Here is an 18,699-nt window from a genome sequence, read left to right as displayed (position 1 = left end):
CTCCTCACCCCCACCCCCGCCTCAACTCTGCCTCCTGCAACATCTGTATTTAAAAATGTTTATAGATAATAATGGTGTTCAGCCCCAAAATGCAGACAGAAGCTTCCTGACAATTGCAGTGCTGCGCTGGGTTGGAGGTTTTCTCAGGGAGCGCAGCGAGTCCCCAGGAGCAAGTGACAGTGCCAGGGCTGTGGGGGCTCTTTGCCAATCTTGACCTTTCAGGGAGGTTTGAGAGAAAGACTCCAGAAGCCCGCGGGGAGAGCAGGGGTTCTGGGGAAGATGAAGCCCTTCATCCAGGATCCCTCTGTGACCATAAGGTGAGTTGCTTTGCCCCACGTCTCTGGTGAGGCAGAGGGCAGGGACTCTGTTTAGGGAGCCGGCTTTTTAAAGGCAAAGGGTTTGCAAATTCTAGCAGCAGCAGGGCCCTAAGAGAATGGCTTTTTTTTTTTTTTTTTTTTTCCTTGAATCAGATGACTGCATTTGGAGTCTGGGGTGAGGGGTGGGGGCTGCCCCTCTTGGAGCCACAGATGGGTCATTTTTATGTATCTAGGGAGTCAGACCAGGATCAGACCTGGGTTTCTTCCATAGAGTCCAGAAAGAGTCACGAAGGTCTTTTGTTTGCATGTGAATGTTATTTTAACCTATTACTTCTGGGCTAAAAATAAAAATTCCCCTCAGATGCCTTTTTGTCTCTAGATTGTAAGATCGTTTCCAGGAAATAATAGATCGTCACTGATGTGCATTTTGACCGCATGGTGTCCTAGTCTTAAGCCAGGTCTTGTAAAAACTCAAAGCAGAGGTTTCCCACAGTGGAGATTGAAGCCTTCATTTAGTGTTAGGAACATAAGCTCCACTATCAGGAGTCATTGTCCTTCCGGGATTTCCACCACTGAACCCTGGGTGGGAGCGCGAGAGTGGGTGAGCGAGAGGGCACGCTTGGCTTTTGTGTGGTTTTACATTTGGTATCATTTGTGGACTTTTGGTTCTGAAAAATGGTTTGCAAGTGAAGTTGGATGTCTGGAATTGGGGCCCAAGAAGGAGACGGAGAAGTGAATTCTAATTCACAGTTAATATGGGTCATGGTTAAGTTCTTGGAAGCAACAGTGGTTTCCAAAGGTGCCTGCTGTGTTTTAAGCTGCAAAGTTTTATTTATTTATTTTTTGACCCAGTGGAAAATGGCAATTCAGGATCCCAAGGACTTCAGGAGAGGTTGTCTGAATGCTAAACCCCCTTCCCTGAAATGCTTGCTTTCTTTTTAGGGGACAGGAAATATGGGAAATGAACCGTCCTTTTGTGGAGTGTGGTTTGCGTGCTGTTCTTTGAGGAGGAATTATGGAATTATGCGCATGCATAACGATGGTAACTACATACACAATCTAAGAATAACAAATCAGAAAAATCCATGGTGAGGTTCATTCAGAAATAATCAAGAGTATATTGTTTAATTAAGGAGAGGATCAGAGGAACACAGTCCCGGAGCCAGCATTTCGCTTGTCACCTAGGTGCAACTCTCAGCAGAAGTAAGCATTCCCACTAAGATGCTCTGAAAATCTACTGCTGTTCAATCTCACAACTTTTACCCCACAAGCTGAAATCATAGGCCAGTATGAAAATGCGTTCTTTCTTCCCCATACATTTTCTTCTGTTCCTGAGCCAAGCCCATAGGTAGCTTGGCAGTTTGCAATTCTCTGTCTACACGGAATAGATACAGATTTTTTTTTCCTGTATGTTTTGGGTATTAACTCTTTGGTTGCCAAGCTGTCGAGCCCTGAGTCTATATCATACACCTTCAGCCTGTGGCTTACAGGGCTTCAACACATCGTTGTTATATAATGCAGTAGTTTTGCTTGTGGGGTGACTGTTCATATCGTGGATGCTCAGAAAATTCTATTTTTAAAGTATAAAATACCACTCTTCGGAGCAGCCTGCTCACTCCTGCCTCCCCGGGAGCCACACGCTTTGCACCGTGGAGTTGTTGGCATGAAGGCACATGACATATGGACGGGAGCGCGTTCCTCCTGTCTAGGGCCTCTCAGGACCCGAGGAATGGCTGGAGGCAGTTTCTCTCCAGTCCTGAGGTTGATGATCCGGAGCTCTTGGTGCTGAGCCTGTGCTGCTATTTTTAGCTTCCTTTCTTCCCTGCATCTTGACATAATTCGACATGTCGCAGCTGAATCTCATCTATTTGCAGAGCTTACCGTGTTTTGTAATCTGTGTTTTGTGGGGCAGAAATAGTCCTTGCTGGAGCATATTATATCATTATTATTCAGGGGGAAAGTTATGATACTATCAATTAACTTTAAAAGATGCAAAACACAATTGATCCTTTGATTTTCTTTCTACTGCTAATTTCCTGGCTGGGAGCACCTGGCGGGTAAGCACTCCTCCTCCTTCTGCTGGACCAGAAGGCAGCAAGCAGTGGTTCTCACATCTTGGGAACCTGTATCAGAAGCACCTGGAGGGGCTGTTACAAAGGCGATTGCAGCCCCACTGGCAGAGTTTCTGAGTTAGCAGGTCTGGGTGGGGTGGGGGGGCAAGTAATGTGCATCTCTCACAAGTTCCCAGGTGATGCTGACGCCGGTCCAGCACTACACTTTGAATCACAGATGGAGATCACGGCAGAGGGTTGGTAAATATTTAGGGGGTGGACGATGCCTACATGCAGAGAGCCAATTTAAGAAATATACAGATGGCGGAGCAGGAGATTTTCAGTTGTTGTGTATCCTGTCCACGCGGTTGAAGATGGACTTGATTGAAAAAGAAATTAAAGTTGAAATAAAATTAGCTGACTGAGAGGATGGCTCCTGACAATGTCCAATGCTGTAATGTTATTTAGGGAGGATGAAGCATCACGACTCAGACAACTTACTTTGAGATGGCCAACAGCACACACAGACATAAATGAAGTGCATGAACATGCACACACACGGAACTCAGCAAAATATTAATTGCGGAAACAATGGGTGTTCATACTACTCTAATTTCATACTATTTCTATTTCTAATACTTTTCTGCATAATACACATCATATTAACATGGTAAACACAATAATAGGACTTAGGACAGCTTTTCTTGTGTGTGTGCTTAATAGTAAATCAAGATCTCCCACATGTTCACAGCTGTATTGCTCTGGGTGGCGCGGGCATCGGTACTGTATTAGTCCATTTTTACATTGCTGATACAGACATACCCAAGGCTGGATAATTTATAAAGAAAAAGAGGCTTAATGGACTCACATTAAGCCTCTGGGGAGCCCTCACAATAATGGCAGAAGGTGAAAGGCATGTCTTACGTGGCAGCAGACAAGAGAGAATGAGGACCAAGCGAAAGGGGTTTCCCCTTATAAAACCATCAGATCTCATGAGACTTATCCACCACCACAAGAGCAGTATGGGGGAGACTGCCCCCATGATTCAGTTACCTCTTGCTGGGTCCCTCCGGCAACACGTGGGAACTATGGGAGCTACAATTCAAGAAGAGATTTGGGTGGAGACACAGCCAAACCGTATCAGGCACGCGCATCGCTTTAGGGAGTTCTCATTTCCTTCCATTCTCCCTGATCCTTTATCTCCTTGTTCTTTCCTCCTTTCCCTTCCCTTCTCTTTCACTCCCTCCTCCCTGGCTTCCCTCTCTTCTGCTCTCCCTCCCTCCCTCCTTCCTTCTTCCTGGCCCCTTCTCCTGTCTTCTGGTGATTCTGGGTCAAAGGACTCTGGTCCAGAAGGGTTCCATGTGGGCATGTGTTGTGCTGAACCCCTATTAACCTCAGTAGGGAAGGTACCAGGTTCAAGAGGCCAAAGAAGAGACCTGGAGCCAGCAAACAAGACATGCAGTTTTATTAGGGACTTACATGCAGGGGAGAGAGTCCAGTGGTGGCAGGTTGAAGAGAACTATCTTAACATATAGAAATGGTCCAATGCTGGCAGGCTGGACAGGAGAACTGCCTCAATGTTCGGAAATGGTCCAGTGGTGGCAGGCTGGACAACATATCCACCTTCTTACAGTCTAGTGGCGGCAGACTGGGCAAGAAAACCACAACTGCAACCGCCTGCAAACATCATGCAGTTTACACAGCATTTTCATTTAGCACCCTCCCCCTAACAACCTCCACCTGGCAACCTTCATGTAACCCAAGCTTGTCCAACCCAAGGCCTGTGGGTCGCATGCAGCCCGGGATGGCTTTGAATGCGGTCCAACACAAATTTGTAAACGTTCTTAAAGTGTTATGAGATTTTGTTTTTTAGCTCATCAACTATCATTAATGTTAGTGTATTTTATGTATGGCCCAAGACAATTCTTCTTTTTCTAATGTGGCCCAAGGAAGCCAAAAGATTGGACACCCCTGATAGTAACCCAAAACTTGGGGCCTCAATCCCCTGTACAGCCCATGTTCCACAGGACAGGCCGGAGGCTCAGATGTTTATGGTAGATAGGAACAGATCTCTGGGTGGGCCACTCCAGGATTCCCTAGTTTGGAACACACATTCAGGTGCATCTGTCATACAGGGTCATTCTAAGGGTGTGCTTAAAATATTGATGTCAGGTGTGTTTACCCTGCAGGATGCTGTGGCATATGCCCAGGAAAAAGTTGAATCATGCCAGTTATCAGTTTCCCAGGGCTTTCAGGCTGCCACCTTGTTTTTTAAATAAAGTTTTATTGGAACACACACCCATTTACTTACACACTTCTCTAGCTGCTTTCCAGCAGCATAGCTGAGGCAGAGACCATAGATCCACACAACTGAAAATATTTACTTCTGGCCTGTTGCAGAAGAAATTTGCCCATCCTGATTTGTTTCTGTGGGCTGGCTCTCTTGGAGATTCCACACGTACACACATGTGCACATGTGCATACATACTCATACTAAGGACATGCAGCAAGATGTTAAGGGTTGTGGAGTCTAGAGTACATGTGATTGTTCATTGTACTATTTTTTTCTACTTTTTCATGTGTCCAAAAATTTGTAAAACATTTTGATGACTGTGGCAGTGACCACCCCAGGGTCTCTAAAGGAATGCTACAGGGGTCCAGCCCAGGTTCTCAGTCTTCAACATTTGCCTCACCCACTTGGCAGGTTAATCAAATGGGTAGATGACACAAATCAGTAAAAGCATTAACAAAGCCTCCCATATATTCAAGAGCCAAACAGATATCTCAACAGACTGTTAGGGAGGCTGAGTCAACCAGGAGAAGTTTAATGTTCATAAGCTTCAGGTATCCAGCTCAGATTTACAGAGATCTTTGCCCAGGTCCTGCAAGGAGCAGACTTTGATAGGAATCAGGACTCTGGGCCAGGCACGGCAGCTCACTCCTGTAATCTCAGCACTTTGGGAGGCCGTGGAGGGCAGATCACCTGAGGTCGGGAGTTTGAGACCAGCCTGACCAACATGGTGAAACCCTGTCTCTACTAAAAATACAAAATTAGCTGGGAGTGGCGGCACATGCCTTTAAACCCAGCTACTCGGGAGGCTGAGGGAGGAGAATCATCTGAACCAAGGGGGCGGAAGTTGCGGTGAGCAGAGATTGCACCATTGCACTCCAGACTGGGCAATAAGAACGAAACTCCATTTCAAAAAAAAAAAAAAAGAAAAAAATAATCGGCTTCTTGGCCGGACGCGGTGGCTCACGCCTGTAATCCCAGCACTTTGGGAGGCCGAGGCAGGTGGATCACTTGAGGCCGGGAGTTCGAGGCCAGCCTGGCCAACGTGACAAAACCCCGTCTCTACTAAAAATACAAAAATGAGCTGGGTGTGTTGGTGGGCACCTGTAGTCCCAGCTACTCGGGAGGCTGAGGCAGGAGAATTGCCCAAACCCAGGAGGCGGAGGTTGCAGTGAGCCAAGATCATGGCACTGCACTCCAGCCTGGGCAACAGAGTGAGACTCCATCTCAAAAACAAAAACAAACAAACAAAACAAAAAAAAAGAAAGAAATCAGGCCTCTTAACGGAACCAAAGTCTACGGGGTCCCTAGAGTGTGTGCAAACTGTTCCAGTCACTGGGACATCAGTGTGCAAAGCCTCCTGGAGCTTAAGTGCTAGTGGGAGAGGACGATGAATGGCACCTATAACCAGTAAGGGATCGTCCTGCATGTTAGTAATAAGTGTTGTGGGAAATGAACAGGAGAAGTAGGGGGAGGTAAGAGAAGGTATAAATGTGGTGGGCGGTAGACAATTGAGTATTACATGGAGTGTCAGGATTGGCATCATTATGGAGGTGACATTTGAGCAAAGCCGTGAAGGTGGTGAGGAAGTGAGCCACATGGATATCTGAGGCAAGAGCCTTTGGGGCAAAGAGAACCTTCAGTGAACATGCCCCGAGTAAGAGCCTGCCTGGTGGGTTCCAGGAACAGGGAGGAGGAGCCCGTGGTGGCTAGAGTCACATGAGAATGCTGGGGAGGGAGACGGGAGAGAAGCAGGGACATTGTAGGGAGGGGCCTCTGCCAGCACTTGGGCTTTTGCTCTGAGTGTGATGGGGGGCGCCATTGGAGGGTTTGAGATTTAATTATGATTCATCAAATAACTTGGGAACAGGCTAGTGTCCAGGGGGGCTGACCAGCCTAGCAGTCATTGCTGCAATCCAGGCGGGAAGTGATGCTAACTGGCCACAGTGAGGGTGTGGACGTGGGCACTTCTAGAAGGTGGAATGATGCAGTTGGCTGAGGGAGCAGATGGGGAAACAGGGGCAGTGGAGTTTCAAGAGAGGACTCTCAGGTTCTGTCCTGAGTACCAGAAGGATAGAGCGTTGGTCCTGGCCTATGAGAGGAAGGCCGTGGTGGAGCAGGTTTCAGGGAGAGAGCAGTTCAATTTTGGCTCCAGTGAATTTGGAGCATCTATTTGACGTCCGTGCAAAGATGACAAATTGGCAATTGGCTGCACAACTCTGTACTTGGGAGAGAGGTTTGGGCTGAAGCTGTGCATTTGGGAGGCCGCAGCTGAGCAGAAGCTGAATGTGAGCTAATGCGCTCTCTCCCTAACTTAGTCATTTGTCTGCCACCTGTAGTCTAATTTGCCAAATACTTTCTTTTAAACCAGCTCTTTTTTTTTTTAATTTAAACTCATTTTAAAAGGATATCTATGTTGCATTTTTAAGTAGAAATCCAATATTGCTTATCTTTGATAAAAAGTAACCATAAAATAAAACAATGACAACAAAACAACATTTAGTTCAAGTTAGGCATAGTCTCTCACTAAGGATTTCGAGCCAGAGGGTCCTCTGTATTATCCAAACACAGAGATCAACAAGTGTCAGATGCCAGGGTCGTCACAATACCAAACTAAGACTCTCCTCTTGAAGTTCTTGGAAGATTGGAGGGAAATTGGCAAGAAATTAGCTTCTGTTGCTTTGTCCTGGGTCCATGAATCCCTTAAAGTCCCCTTTTACCCTCTTATGTGCCTGGCCCGTAGGGAGATGCTGAACTGAGCAGCCGTTATAGTGGGTAAAAGAAGGAAGCTTGGGGTCCAGCTTGACCCTCTGCTAGAGGTTGGGTTTGCTTTAGGACCACGTGTTTTCTGAAAGGCAAACAGCAGTTTGCAAGAACGCAGAGAGGGGCGATGGCTGTTTATTCTAGAACAGACTTGGGGGATGACAACCTTGGAAAGAAAGGGTGGGATCTTTCCCGCATGGTTCTAGGCTGTGGCCCTGCAGCCAGCTGGGAAGGATAAAAGGATACAAGTGGGTTGGTTTCACTTCCCTCTGGGCACAGACTTTCTCTCTGAGAATTCTCACTGGGGCTCATATATTTTAAATTAAGTAGTCTGCTCCTGAATCATCTTTCTTTGGAGCTGTTTCTTTTTTCAGTTTATATATTGGGGTCCCTTTTTGACATAGGCTTTCCTCAAATGCCTGGTGAGCCAGGATCGACCTTGTTCATTGCAGAATGAAGCCGCAAAGAGCTGGTGTGTGCTCACGGTGTGTTTTAGCCGGTGGGTTTTGTTTCAGGTTGCCCGGGCCTGGAGGTGGCCTTGGTGCAGAGGGTCCTTTGCAGAACCTTCTCTTTGTGGCTGGTCTGGAGACAGGCAAGGATGCTCCTGTACTTTTTGCCTGGAGATGGGAATTGTCCATGTTATCTGCAATCCACCCTAGGCTGATGGTGGGAGTCTGCTGTCATAGGAAGCATGTAAACAGACTCAAGCTTCTCTCAGCACGAGAAGGGATTTTGGATATCTGAGGTCCTTCCTACTGTGGGTTTGCAGTTTCCCTCCACAGCCTCACCCACAGGAATCCGGAAGTGTCTGATGCCTTTCCTGGGCTGGCAGCCCCTGGAGAGGCGGATCTGCTGAGCTGTTATGACATCGTGCCCACAACTGTGCAGGCATTTGGGAGATGCTCTGAAAATGCCGGATGAAGGGCTGTGAGGATGAAAGAATCTGCTGCTGAACACACACTGCTGGGCTCCAGGCTACTGAGCCCAACTCATTCCATGGCCCAGCATGTCCCATGGCTCAGCACGTCCCGTGGCTCAGCTCTCACTCCTTTGCTTCTGCAGGTCCGTTGGTCTGGCGTGTCCTCCCCACTCTTCCTGAGTTCTCTGAATTCTACTTGTGCCTCCAGGGCCCCCTCTTTCATGAAACCTTGACTCACCACCTCCACCTCTTTCCCCACCTCACCCACCACTCTCCTGCTCTTGGGACCCTGCACCCCCCCCTCCTGCTGGGCCCCTGCTTCTGCCCTGCAGTGCTGTGGCCCCCTTCCTGCCCAGCAGCTGGGAAGGCATCCTGAAGTGCATATGAGATCTTGCCCTGTCCCTGCCTCCCATTGCCCCTGGACCACAGCCTCTGAGATCCTGCCTGCCTTCCTCATCTTGTCTTCCATTCCTGGGGAACAGTGGCCACATAGCCAAGTGGCTGGCAACGTGGACTTGGGAGACCCTACCAGCCTGGGTTTGAACCCTGGCTCTACCGCTTGCTTGCTTTGTGACTTGGTTCCTCATTTTCCTCATCTGTAAGACGGTGGTGTTGAAAGGACCTGCCTGGTAGGGTTGTTCTGAAGGTTGAGATATTCAAGTGCTGTGAACACCACCCAGCACAAGGTTGGTGAATGCTCCAGGAGGGTTCACTGCCGCCATTGCCATTTTCCTGTTGATCCCGGAGTTCCGGCCACTCTGGCCTCTGCTCACGTTGCTGGAACTTGTCAGACCATCTCCCACCTCAAGGTCATTGCCTCTGCCATGCTGTCTCAGGACACTTGTCCCCTGCCTTACCATTCGGTCAGCCCATTATCCTTCGGGCCTCAGGTTGAATGTCACCTGCTGAGAGCAGCCCTCTCTGACCATCCTTTTAGAGTGGCTTCCCCACCTCACATTCCCCATTACAGTCTGGCCTGATTGTATCTGCCAGTGGGTTCTGCTTCCCCCAACCAGAACTTGCCCATCATGAGGGGGCAGCCTTGCCTGTTGTCCCCTGCACTGCATCAACACTGCCTGGACCAGAGGCCCTCGGTAACTGCCAGTTGGCTGAATGAATGTAGGAATGAGGCATGAATAATGCAAAGATGCTGAACCATGACATAAGGGACTGTTTCATTCATGTGGCATGGGGGTGGGCTCCCGTGTGACGGTTTCCCTTCTGAATTTATAAGGTGCCCACCTTAAAGACAGGAATTCAGCTCATATCTTTTAATAGACCCTGCAAGGTATTCAGGTCCTAGGACACAGCATTTTGTTGGTTATTGAATGAGACTGAAGGGGGATGAGAAGAGTGGCCAATAGCATGGAGCTGGGGCCTAACTGCACACATGTGGTCTTGGTCCCTAGTATTTATTAGCCAAGTGTCCTTGGCCAACTTCATTTTATGCCACAATACCTCAGTCTCCTCATCTATACAATGGGAATAATAATAATACTTTTTCTAGAGTTGGAAGAAGGATTAAATGAGTCAGTTACGTTTAAAGTCCTGGAACAGTGCCAATGCCCACCACATAGTAATTTCTTTTTTTTTTTTTTGAGACAGAGTCTCGCCCTGTTGCCCAGGCTAGAGTGCAATGGCGCGATCTTGGCTCACTGCAACCTCCACCTCTCGGGTTCAAGTGATTCTCCTGCCTCAGCCTCCCAAGTAGCTGGGATTACAGGCGCCCACCACTACAACCGGCTTTTTTTTTTTTTGTATTTTTAGTAGAGACGGAGTTTCACCATGTTAGGCTGGTCTCGAACTCCTGACCTCAGGTGATCTGCCCGCCTCGGCCTCCCAAAGTGCTGGGATTACAGGCGTGAGCCACTGCGCCCGGCCCACATAGTAATTTCTATGTAAATGTGAGCTGCCATGATGATGGTGATGATGATGGTGGTGATGATGATGGTGATGATTGTGATGATGGTGGTGATTGTGATGATGGTGGTGATGATGGTGGTGATTGTGATGGTGGTGGTGATAGTGGTGATGATGGTGGTGGTGATAGTGGTGATGATGGTGGTGATGATGATGGTGGTGATTGTGATGATGGTGGTGATGATGACGGTGGTGATTGTGATGGTGATGGTGATAGTGGTGATGATGGTGATGATGATCATGGTGGTGATGGCGATGATGACGGTGGTGATTGTGATGGTGGTGGTGATGATGGTGATGATGATGGTGGTGATTGTGATGATGGTGTTGATGTTCATGGTGGTGATGGTGATGATGACGGTGGTGATTGTGATGGTGGTGGTGATGATGATGGTGGTGATTGTGATGATGGTGGTGATGATGATGGTGATGATCATGGTGGTGATGGTGATGATGACGGTGGTGATTGTGATGGTGGTGGTGATGATGATGGTGGTGATTGTGATGATGGTGGTGATGATGATGGTGATGATCATGGTGGTGATGGTGATGATGACGGTGATTGTGATGGTGGTGGTGATTGTGATGATGTTGGTGATGATGGTGATGATGATGGTGGTGATCATGGTGGTGGTGGTGATGATGACGGTGGTGATTGTGATGATGGTGGTGATGATGGTGATGATGATCATGGTGGTGGTGGTGATGATGATGGTGGTGATTGTGATGATGGTGGTGATGATGATGGTGATGATCATGGTGGTGATGGTGATGATGACGATGGTGATTGTGATGGTGGTGGTGATAGTGGTGATGATGGTGATGATGATCATGGTGGTGATGGCGATGATGACGGTGGTGATTGTGATGGTGGTGGTGATTGTGATGATGTTGGTGATGATGGTGATGATGATGGTGGTGATCATGGTGGTGGTGGTGATGATGACGGTGGTGATTGTGATGATGGTGGTGATGATGGTGATGATGATCATGGTGGTGGTGGTGATGATGATGGTGGTGATTGTGATGATGGTGGTGATGATGATGGTGATGATCATGGTGGTGATGGTGATGATGACGATGGTGATTGTGATGGTGGTGGTGATAGTGGTGATGATGGTGGTGATGATCATGGTGGTGATGGTGATGATGACGGTGGTGATTGTGATGGTGGTGGTGATAGTGGTGATGATGGTGGTGATGATCATGGTGGTGATGGCGATGATGATGGTGGTGGTGAATGTGACGGTGTGATGGTGGTAATGAGGGTGATGTTGTTACCTTGTAGTAGATTTCAAAAAGTGGAATAGAGTGGAATTAAAGAAAACACTACTGAGTTAATAAGAATAAAGGTAGGGCACAGGAAGTGTTTGCTAGGAAATGGAAGAGTCCAGCTTATTCCAGTGTCAGTTGAATGCAGCAGACTCATGAACTTTACTGAAACCAAAACTTACCGAAGCTGATGAGAGGATCATGATTTCCCAGAGTGTGGACTGAAGCCTCCAGGAGGTGTCAGAGATGATTTTGGAGTAGTGCTTTTCACACCCTCTGTAAAATAGGACCCATTTAAAAAATTTCAATCTGTTGCAAACTGATAATTTCATTAACGTGTAGAGAAACATTTTCACACTCCACCCCTAAGAGAAGGTTTGTGGACTGGTACCTGGAACAGTAGCTACAAGCTACTTATCTTGTAGCTGCCAGCAAGAAACACTTTCCAGATGGGCACCGTAGCAGGACACTGTGCTAGGACACGCTTTGAGTAGTGCTGTTTCAGATGAAAATCACATCACATGGGGCTTTGAATTTCACAGAATCCTGTGGTCAGCTGGTTGCTCCCTTGTGAGTTATCTTTCAGTTGTGTGGTTGTATATGGAGGAGAAAGTTGTAGTTTGTGGCTCATGTGTCACTGACTGGTGATGTTGGATGATTTCTCTTTTCTAACAAGCAGAGAGCAGCCTCAGGCACAGAACCCTTGACGGGCATGGGGTCTTGCCAGAATGGAATTACACTGACTTGTTTCCATTGCATTTATTGTGTGGCCACTTAATATTTTTGGATATTGATTCTGATTTTCCTATTAGAGCCAAGATGTAAAGTTTCTTTAATAGATTATTTAGGTGCAAAAAGTGAGTTGCCTTAAAAGATAATGTACATTATCATGCAGCTACGTGTGCATACATGACAAAACTCATGAAAGTGGTACAAGACAAATTTGCAGAGAACTCTAGTGGAAGGCAGGATAGAGGAGTGAGAATAGACAAGATGGATGTTTGGGGTCACTTGGGGCCATGTAAGCCCCTCCCCCTTATCCCTGGTGGAACAGCGTTAAGGACATCCTCTCCTTCATCCCAAACATCTGCTTTATGGGAAACCACAGGACTATATTGTTAGTAGTACTGGGAAAGCCTAGTCGGCTTTATCTTTTGGATTCTGAGAATGTTGTCAGTGATCATGTTTCTCTCTTCACTGGAGTTGCTAGGAGTTCCAGCATCCAATTTCAGTTCCAACCTCCAATCCCTGCAACAGAATCCTACAGTACGTGTTTTGTGTATTGAAGCCATAGAATCATGTATTTTTCCTCCTTATTTTCTCCCTGACCTTTTTTTGATTTTGTCTTTTTTTTTTTTCTTAACTGCAGTTACATTTTTGTAAGCTGGGTTACATCATTGTTTGGAACACAGTGGGGGTAATGCATAAATGCTGAATAAATAAATAATGGCGAAACTTTTTCCTCAAACTGTGAGATTGGGGCCACTCCATTGTTAGAGTTATTTTAATGTGATCAGGACAAAGAGGCCAAGAGTGCTGTAGGAAGTAAGTTTTGTTGTCGTGGGCTTGGGCTGGGCAATGCTGTGGTTGCTGGGAACGCTAATTTCTGTTATTTGGTGGTGCTCATATCTCAGGCCTCTGTTTAAGAAACAACATAGATTCCTCCAAGGCACATATTTGCATCCTGTGTGGGCCGAGGTGCCTGGCTTCATTCTTTCTCTAGATACCCACACTATCTCATGGGTATTTTTAAATGTGTGTCTTAAGAGCCAACTTCTCTGCTGTGTGCAGGCTTTTCATGATGCCAGGAGAGTTGCCACGTGGATTTGCAGGGACTGAGGGCAGAAACAAGGAACAGGCAGCATCAGCTCAATGGGTGGGACCCACTGTCCTTTCAGCCCTTGGTGGGGTGGCCTTGGAGGAAGGGTCATTCTCCAAGTGGGGCAGAACTCAGTTCCAGGTTGGCCAGAAGGCCAAATGGGCTGTGGGGTAGGTCTGAGGCCAGGTAGTGGGGTGACCCAGAAGCAGGAAGATGGTGTGTCAAACGTAGAGTGAGACAGAGATGGCAGGGACTGGGGAGTTGTTGAGTCCTGTTTTTTCACGCTTGTGTGGGGATCTTGAGAGTTTTGTAGAGGTGCCGCAGGGTCTGCTTGTTGAGGAGCAAACCAAGCTGACTGGGTTACAGGTGCCATCCACTGTCCCCTCCCATCTGATTGATTTGGATACTAGGATGTTGCATGGATTCTCCTGGAGTCCAGACATAGCCAGTGAAACAATTTTGAACCCCCTGCAATAGTCCAGCCCCTCATTTGTCACTAAAGGAAACTGAGGCCTTGCCAGGGATCCCAAAGTGGTAATCCCCCTTGCAGAGTTCCAGGGGAGGGCACCACCCTCCACCTAGCTACTAAAGCCAGAAACCTGGGCATTCACCTGCCCTTTCCTGCCCTTCCCATTTTCCTCCTCATCCCCATCCCTGCCACATCCCTGTATCCTGGCATCTCCAGCCTTCAGCGCCTCTCCAATTCATCTGCTTCTCATTACCCTCAGCCACACCACGAAGATCCAGGCCCCCTTGTCTGTATGCTGGGAGGATACAGATGCATCCTGAGCCTTCCAGCTTCCTCTGTTAGGCCCATCTAATTGGGTTTCTGCTGGGCGATGGGAGTGATCATTTGAAACTTCAAATCTCATTATGACCGTCTACACCCCTTCCTCCATGTTCCCATCTTGTTTCAGATCTTTCAGTGGTTGCTCATGGCTTGTAAAATCAAAACAAAACAAAACACCCAAATTCCTCACCAAGCCCCCTCCTGCACCTCTGGCCTCACGATGGCATGATTCTTTGTGTCCGGGGACCTGGGCACATGGTCTGAGCTGTGCTAGAACTCTAACCCACACCACCCCCTACCATGCACAAACACAGATGTTTGCTGGGTGACTCCAGCTCATCCTCTCATCCTAGCCTGAGCATCACTTCTGCAGGAAGGCCCCTTCCAATCTCACCAGGGCCCATCACGTCATTCTGTCTGATGCCCTTTGGCACTCTGGGCTAATCCTTTGGGGCCCTCAGACCCCGTCCCCACTGTCTTAGTTGTCTGGCTTGCTCTCTCTCTTCCCCTACTGGATTGTCAGCTTCCTGAGAGCCAAGGTCACATATAGCTTTAGCCTGTGTCCCAGGCCTTCAGTGCAGTGCTTGTTTGGGCACAGGAGGTTTGTGCAGAGTGGAAGGAGACCTTAGTTTTGTGGGGAAACTGTATTATAGAGAAGTGGTTTCATGTTCCAAAGAACAAGCAGGAAATATCTTCCTTCTCCTCCTCTTCCTCCTAGTAAATCCTTCTTCCTCCTCACTGGGTGGATGAAGCATCTCATGGTGGAATAGTTTCAGATCCAGGGTTCCCAGGAAAGGGAACCACCTCCAGTTCACCATCTCTTTCCCTTTCCTGGGAGGTCTCTGGTGCTTATGCTACTAATAATGAACATTTAACTAGTGAGTTGCTACCTGTTCATATTACCAAAGCCTCCCTGCCAAAGGCCACCAGAGCCATTCCTGGGGTCAAATCAGATTAGATTTATGGAGCTTCCTGCATCACAGGGTAACACAGAATTGAGGGCCATGACAACATCCCAATATGCAGGACTGGGAGAGGCTTTTTTACAGGGCTTGAGGTATGATCTGGATGATTCTAGAAGAAATGAAAGAAGCAAGGGCCAGCTCTATCTGATACTATCAAGAAAGAGGCCTCCCACTATAGGATATCTCTGTGGTCTTTGTTCAGGAGGTTGGAGGAACTAGTTGAGGCTGGATAAGAGCAGGATCCCTGCCCGTGGAGGGGAGGTCAGTCACGTTTGTAGCTTCCATGTGGCCTCGGGTGTCCTGGTGGAGACCTTGGCTCTCCTGTCAGAAGCTTCCTCTGATTGTCAACAGGGACGATTTTATTTTACTGTTTATGTTTTCATCTTTCATATTTAAAACTTTGATCAGTCTAGAATTTCTTTTGATATAAAATGTGAGGGACAGAGCCAACCTACTTTTCTATTTTAGATTGCCATCAATTGTCCCAACTCCATTTATTGAATGATAATTGCTTTTCTCTGATTATCTTGCCTCCTTTATAAATATATTAGATTCTATACAATTTTATGTCTATTTTTGGACTTTTCATTTCATCCCATTGAATTATGTCTATCCTTGCAACAAAGCCACATTGTTTTAATTACTATCACTATATTATATGTTTTAATAACAGAAGTCCCTTTCCCTCATACCTTATTCCTCTTGCAGCTTTTTCTAGTTCTTCTTGTTTATTTTTTATATAAATTTTATCTTATTTGCTATATGTCTTTTAAATATCTGATAACTTTAGCAGGATTTTAGTTGTGTAAGAATTACAGAATTTTAATCCTGGAAGGATGCTGAGGAAGCTTCTAACTCTCTCATTTTCCGGGAAGGATATGATTTTATCAAAGTGATGCTGTGAGTTTATGGCAGTGAGAAACCAGGGAATCCCCAACCCTGAACCCACCTCCAGATCCGCTCACACCACCAAGCCTCCGGCTTTTGACCCTGCATGTTTTTAGGTACCCAGAAAGTACTTAATATTTAGCTTAGTGGACTGCCACGATTTAAATTTGACCTTTTGAATCCAAGCACCTCCTTCTGCTATGTTGCTTTTAGAAGAAGGGATAAAGCTAAGGAATTCAACCTTTGTTTCCATTTATCTTTTAGCCTTCCAAGACAGGCCGCAATGTAGCCAACACCACTCCTTTGTCTCCATGGTCAAAGCCGGAAGGAAGTTCTTTCAGAGGGTTTGGCTTCATTGATCTTGTGGGGAAAATCTTACAAGTACCCAGGGCACGGTGTTTGATAAGGAAGTGAGTGGTGTGAAATCCAGGCTCAAGAACAAAAGCCCTACGAGCCTGTACCCAACGGGGCCACTGGCCTAGAATGGTAATAAATAGAATTGGGTGACAACCTTGAAAGTCACCCGTGGTTCAGCTCCGGAGGTGTCCTTGTTTGTACTCACTTTGAGTAACCATCAACTTATAAATAGCCTCAGGCCAATTGCCCAGTGATGATTTTGACTGTCCCTTGCCAGGGGCCTGGGCTTGTGGTTTGGTTGTGAGTCTGTCATGGTCTCTGTGACCTCAGAGGAGGAGGAAGGAAGATGATGATGGATGCTTCTAGTGATGCAAGCAACAAACATCTTTGGACAATGTGTCCGATACCATTCTCTGTACTCTCCATGAGTTAACCCTTCAGTCTTCAAACAATGCTTTGAGGCAGGTGAGGAGACTGAGCACTAAAAAGGTGAATGCAGAGCCAGTGTGAGCACAAAAGGCCTGGTTCCCTGCTAGACCATGCCTCCTCTTGGCTGGAGCTCTATGGCAAGAGTTGGAACCAGAGAGCCTTGGTTAAAATATCAGCTCCATCCCTTATGACCTTGGGCAACTTACGAATCTCCAAATCTGTATTTTCACCTTTTAACTAGAATAATGTATGTCAATTATAGGGTGTTAGGATTAGATGAGAAAATGTACACAAAACTTTTGGGACATTGTCTGGCACTGGTAAGTACTCAATGAAAAAAGGCGATGGTTTTTATAACTTGTTTAATGTTTCTAAGCCTTAGGTTTTTCACTTATAAAATGAAAGCATCATTATATATGGTGTGTGGCTGTCTTCTCTTTTGGTTTGGTTCAGTCTGAGGATTTGTTGGGGTCACATCACCATCATGACCACCTGTGTGATGTTGAGCAGATTCCTTAACCCCTTTATGTTACAGTTGCCTTCACTCTAAAGTGGGGGTCCTGATAGTGGCCGGCTCAGGGTTGTGTGATGATCAAATGAGAGATGCTTAGAGAATAAGCATCGGCGTCTGGCACAGACATCCTCATCCTCCAAGATCCTGTGACTTGTTGCACCTATGTGCTTGACTTAGCCCACAATCCATCCCCATCTCCCTTCTCTTCTCTTTGTTCTGGGAATCTTTAAAAACATTTGTTGAGCTTGGGGGTCAGTTTGCGGAATCATCACCTACTTTTAGGGTAGTCTATTTCATTTGGGGTAAACATTGGGACAGTGGTGTTTGACTTCACATCTATTCATGTGCTCTCACTGAGCTCTGTGAATATGATGTTTCCATTCCCCCATCTATCAGAGATGACAAAGAACCATTTATATAGACTCAATAGACTCTTAGGGGAGGCACCAGCCCTGTCTGTAGCTTCACTACTTCTGAGACTGAGGTGGTACCTGGTGTATCAGTTGCCTGTTTCTGGCAACAAATTATTCCAGAATTTAGCTTGTGATTTTGTTGACAATTAGGCTGGACTTAGCTGGGTGGTTCTTCCGATCTTGGCTGGGCGCCTGCATGCATCCGTATTCAACTGCAAGCTGGGTATAACACTGTCTGATTTTGGTGTCAGCTGGGATAACTGGGATGACTCAACTCTGTTCCCTACTCTTCATCTTGGGCCTGTTCACATGGTAGAGGCAGAGCCCCAGGAAAGAGGGAAATGTGCAAAGCCCCATTAGTCCTAGGCTCAAATCGGGCCCACCATCTCTTCTGCAGGCGATTGGCAACGTAAGCCCCGGTCCAGCTCAGATTCAAAGGAAGGGGGCACACATCTTCTCTTGATGGGAAGAACAGAGTTCACTGCAGAGGGGCCTAGTCTGGGGAGATGAAGAAATGTGGCCGTTTTTGCAGTTTGCCTCGCTGACCACGTAGAGGCTGACTGGCCCTGTGTTTTTTGTCATATGTGAGTTTATAGAAATGTGTCTCCTAGCTGGGCTTTGCAGAGATGCAGACTCTATCTGTCTTTCTGTTGTGGGCTTTCTACCTTGTCATGAAAAGGCCAGAAAATTCCTGAAATGAGTGTCCTTTTCAGTCCTTCAGGTGAGAGGCTCCTCAGGGACCCACAGACCATTGTTTTGGCTTCTGTCTCCCTCTGCTTGTCACACACGGATCACATACACAGGTGAAAGTGAACTTGTTTGCTTCCCTTCCCAAACTGTAAGCTCCATGAAGACAAGAATCTCCTTGACTCACTATTATATCGTTGGCACCTAGTAGGTCACCGTAAATATAAGATGAAAGAAGGCAGGAAGGCAGGAAGGGAGTGAGTGAGTTAGGAAGTTAGGAATCTAGATAGGAAGGAAATGAGAGA

General features: G+C 46.9%; 1 protein-coding gene across 5 annotated transcripts in view; it reads left to right on the top strand.

Annotated features, from left to right (window-relative positions):
* PHACTR3 (phosphatase and actin regulator 3) overlaps positions 1-18,699 on the top strand; it is a 273,840-nt gene that overhangs the window by 100,682 nt on the left and 154,459 nt on the right. The window contains exon 1 of one of the 5 annotated variants that reach the window (XM_055266144.2): positions 238-317. The exons of the other annotated variants lie outside the window; for them this stretch is intronic. The gene's annotated coding sequence lies outside the window, so the exon portion shown is untranslated. Of the gene's footprint in view, positions 1-237; positions 318-18,699 lie in introns of those variants that run through there. 5 annotated transcript variants of the gene reach the window in all.

The sequence above is a fragment of the Symphalangus syndactylus genome, chromosome 24 (genome assembly GCF_028878055.3).
Source record: "Symphalangus syndactylus isolate Jambi chromosome 24, NHGRI_mSymSyn1-v2.1_pri, whole genome shotgun sequence".
Taxonomy (NCBI): Eukaryota; Metazoa; Chordata; class Mammalia; order Primates; family Hylobatidae; genus Symphalangus; species Symphalangus syndactylus.
The sequence above is the reverse complement of the archived record's forward strand: the minus strand, read 5'-3'. Positions and strand labels throughout refer to the sequence as shown.